General features: G+C 40.9%; 1 long non-coding RNA gene across 3 annotated transcripts in view; it reads left to right on the top strand.

Annotated features, from left to right (window-relative positions):
- The first annotated feature begins 203 nt into the window (after positions 1-203).
- LOC110045277 (uncharacterized) overlaps positions 204-4,397 on the top strand; it is a 30,199-nt gene continuing 26,005 nt past the window's right edge. For all 3 annotated transcript variants that reach the window (XR_016205483.1, XR_016205482.1, XR_016205480.1), the window contains exon 1: positions 204-264. This is a non-coding gene — a long non-coding RNA (uncharacterized LOC110045277). The remainder of the gene's footprint in view (positions 265-4,397) is intronic.

Raw genomic sequence — 4,397 nt, 5'->3', positions numbered from 1 at the left:
TAAAAAAAAAAATACGGGCGAATGTTGGGGGTAACCCCCGCGATGAACTAGCATCCCATCTACGGAAAAGTAGAAAATACTCCTAGTCGGATAGTGCTACAGAAACCGGGACAAGCTGCGACTGTATGAGCCACTTTGCGGTCTCACCCTCTCGCCCCGGCCCCCGGGAGCGAGTTCTACACGTTGCATTATTTCCAGTCTCCGCTCAACATTTTAATCATTTGAGCATCCATCGCGATCGTGGGCACTGCAGCTGTTTACGAGGTATGTGGTATTTTAGTGGTATTCTGTGTGGTATTGTACTTTTTGCAAGTTTACGGCATGTGCGTCATGAACGCATGTAAAATCTTGAGTGCAGCTTAAATTTTGACAATAGGCTATGTCGCCTTTTATCGCGGATGCAGGGAAACGCGCTACGAATTTCACCTCGTGAGACCCGCCATGCCTGCTCGAGTTTTCGGGTGTTTTATCCCTTTGTGGTTTACGTTCTCGTTGATAAAATGCAAGGTTTCCCCTGAGATTTTGTTGCTGGATATGATTAACGAAGCTGCTTAGGGAATGACGGGGTGCTTCATTAGAAGTAAACAACACGCTTGCATTTGACAACAGCTGACATTGCAAATTTCGCCGAGCGCCCGATGAATATTAAACTTAAGCTTATTGTTTTGCTTGTTTGTCTTTTACCAGATGCCCCTGTCCTTATGCTATACACTTGTTTTTACGATCGATATTGTTATAACTCCAAACAACAGGTTGATAGAGCGGCGAAGACGGGGCGAAGGGTTGACAAGCTCGACAAGCGGCGATCCGGCGCGAGCAACACAGCGGTCAAACGTCTGCGAATGTGCGAGCTATGGGGCAACTAAAGGCGGCCAAAATATTTTCATAACCTTGTTCTTTTCGTGGGTCATCGGCATCCTATAAATGACATTGTCCTCGTTATTTATATATTTGTTTGTGTTTTAGCTTGTACAACGAGAGCTAACAGAAATAAGAGTTAAAAACTGTTCTACCCTCTGCTTGTTGCAGGTCTTTCCTTTCCGCGGTATGTATTTTCCGTGCTTCTTGAATTTTTTGTCTGCCTCGACTTTGCATTTAGTGCACCAGTTGTCCAAGGTTTGTAGTTTGGCAAAGATTTTCCCACCTGGTCAAAGACCTGCGGCCCGTTTCTCGAAGGTCCCGAAAGGTTCTCGCACCCGGAAAGCCATAGCAAAATCTCAAACCTTATGGTTACAGATTTATTTTATTCACATATTGTTAATATGAACAGAAGTTCTCTTCATACAAAAAGTTTCAGGCGTATACATCTCTCTGTTTTTAGATACAGACTAGTTAAAAATGGCTTTCCGGGCCCGAAAAGTTTCTGGGGCTTTCGAGAAACAGGCCCCTGGTACAGGTGGTTTGGGATCGGTATTTTGGCCAGCTATGCCCCCATGACGATGGACATGAACATCGTTTGTAGCTCGATTCATCTCATTCCTGTGCCTCAGACAAATCCAGGATCCGGATGGAATCCTCCCAGTCCTAGCCAAGATTTTTCCAGCTCGTCTGAGCAAAGCCAAGCGTCCAGCGTCACGCATCGTGTGATTAATAATAATAAAAAAAATGTATACTACGCCATCGGCCCGTAGCATGACACTGGTTTTCAAGACTTGTAAACTTTTTTGGTAAAGCTTAAAACAAAATGGTAAATCAACAGAATACCCGTAACTTAATTAACTTTGTGCCTGAGAAGTCTTAAGTTTTCCTTTTACCTACTTTCTTTTCCTTTTACAGATTTCTATGAACTTTTCAATTTTTTTTCGTAAATTTTGCGTGACACCGGTTGTTTTCCATGTTTTCCTCTAAATTTTTGTGTGGGAAATTGGTGTGCGGCTGCCAAAAATGTACCCATTTGCGCATACCCGACGTTTGACCGCTGTGTTGGCGGGAGCATGTTTAAAACACGAAATGGTGAAATGGCGAGATGGTACTAAAGATAGGAGCCAAAGTTATAAGATATAACCACGTTTAATTTTTTAGTTCAAGGGGAGAGGTGTGTGGGTGTGGTTTCTGCATTGGTACTTGTAATATCTCCTCAGAGCTTTATTATCTAGCTCTCTGCATGCACTGCAGGCCTATGATGAGGGAGCATCATAGGCCTGCAGTGCGTGCAGAGAGCTAGATAATAAAGCTCTGAGGAGATATGAAAGGCCGCGTGCAAGAACGTCCCCTAGATTTTTTGGCCATTTTGAAAGTGTTCAAAGATAGCTGAATTTTGGCATGTAGGCTTCGTTGTACCTGAGAAACATTGCTCTGAATTTTTTTTGGCTGGGGCGCTCTTCGTTCTCGAGAAATAACGTATGCAAAAAGCTCAGTTTTCCAAGCGGCATCTTTTGGAGATCTTTTGTTGAACAAAAAACAAAAGAAACCTTATTATTTTGTTGAACAGCAAACAGGCAGACTGTTTATAGTGTATTCCACTGAATCTTAGCTGTCTTAAAGTCAAAGGAAAATAGTATATAGAGTGGAAATCTGGGAACAGATTGTTTACACCAGTTATTGTGACGTAAACACAACACGTGAATCGATCGAGCGGCAAATGAAATACCATCGAACGAAAAAGAGATGTGCTGCATTAGAGCTCTGTCAACTAATATCTTAAGCATTGTGTTAAAGTACCTTGTGTGCCTGCCTGGTGGTTGAGAGGCATCATAAAGCCTCGATAAACCCGTAAGTCATCAGCACGTTTTAAAGAATCAAAATGTGTTCTGAAACTTTGAAGGTAGCTGATATACCGTAATCGTGTTATCGGCATTCGAAGTCAGATCGAGCCAGGCAGCAAAGTCCAAGAGCAGTTCTTTCCCAAGAAAAATACCCTCTCGTGAGTTGTGGCCCATTTGCCAAGCATTGCTAGTGTCAAAGTTTGGAAAGTGAGAACTGCTTTTTGACTTATAAAATTTGTCTTGTATCGACCGCCATGTTTTCCTGCGTACGAGATGTAAAGACCCTTCCCGGCATGCATTGCGATCACGTTCTGCTCGCGTTTCTCGAACTGGTAACTAGATTGTTTCGGCTTTTTTCATTTAAAGATAATAATGGCCAACAAGTAGCGATCGATTGTAACATAGATCTGTGATCCAGGTTGCGTTGATTTTATTTCATATTGGCATGATTTGTAGTGTTTTGAACTTCTGGGATCAGCGGACATGCAGATGTATGGAGACCCGTACGTTGCGTAGAAGGGTTAATTTGTTAATCTGTTAGGCGGTGCATGACATAAAGCTACGATCGCGTTTGTCGAAAAATGTGTATTTATCTCGTGATTTTTAGCCATTTAAGACGTTGCTGTATTTGGAAAAGTACTTATTTGATGTTTATTTGTTCAGTGCAGATAATCATTGTCCCAGATAACCAAAGTAAGTTCCAGATGTTAACACTATTTTCCGGCCGCCATATTTTACCTATTTAAACCTGAAATCAACCATTTTGAGCTTATACGTTGCGTGAAATTAACATTTTGCTGTTTTCTAAGTGAAATCAACATCTTTTCTGTCACGCGTTACGTGAAATCAACATTTTTACCTATTTAGACCTGAAATTAACAATTTTTAGCTTATAAGTTGCGTGAAATTAACATTTCGCTGTTTTCTAAGTGAAATCAACATCCTTGCTGTCACGCGTTAACGTGAAATCAGCATTTTTACCTATTTAGACCTGAGATCAACAATTTTTAGCTTATAAGTTGCGTGAAATTAACATTTCGCTGTTTTCTAAGTGAAATCAACATCCTTGCCGTCCCGCGTTAACGTGCAATGAGCATTTTTACCTATTTAGACCTGAAATCAACATTTTTGAGCTTACACGTTGCGTGAAATTAACATTTTGCTGTTTTCTAAGTGAAATCAACATCCTTGCCGTCACGCGTTAACATGAAATTAGCATTTTTACCTATTTAGACCTGAAAATCAACATTTTTGAGTTTATACGCTGCGTAAAATTAACATTTTGCTGTTTTCTAAGTGAAATCAACATCCCTACCGCCACGGGCTAACATGAAATCAACATTTAAACCTTTTTTGACCTAAAATCAACAGTTTTGAACTTTTACGTTGCGTAAAATTGACATTTTGCTGCTTTCTAAGAGAAATCAACATCCTTGCCGTCGCGCGTTAATATGAGTCAACATTTTAAGCACTTTTGACCTGAAATCAAGAAATTTGAGCTTATATAAGCTGCGTGAAATTGACATTTTGCTGGTTTCTAAGTAAAATCAAAGTTCTTGCGGTCACGGTGGGCCGATCCTTTGTTATAATAAACCGAGGCGAGACTTCGACTTATAACAAAGGCTTGGCTTGGCTATTATAACAAAGGATCGGCTCTGTTTATCATAACAAAGGCCCGGCTTCGTTTATTTG

The sequence above is a fragment of the Orbicella faveolata genome, unplaced genomic scaffold (genome assembly GCF_042242905.1).
Source record: "Orbicella faveolata isolate gen_17 unplaced genomic scaffold, um_ofav_v1 contig_12, whole genome shotgun sequence".
Lineage (NCBI taxonomy): Eukaryota > Metazoa > Cnidaria > Anthozoa > Scleractinia > Merulinidae > Orbicella > Orbicella faveolata.
Note: the sequence above shows the minus strand (reverse complement) of the source record. Positions and strands in the feature narration are given on the sequence as shown.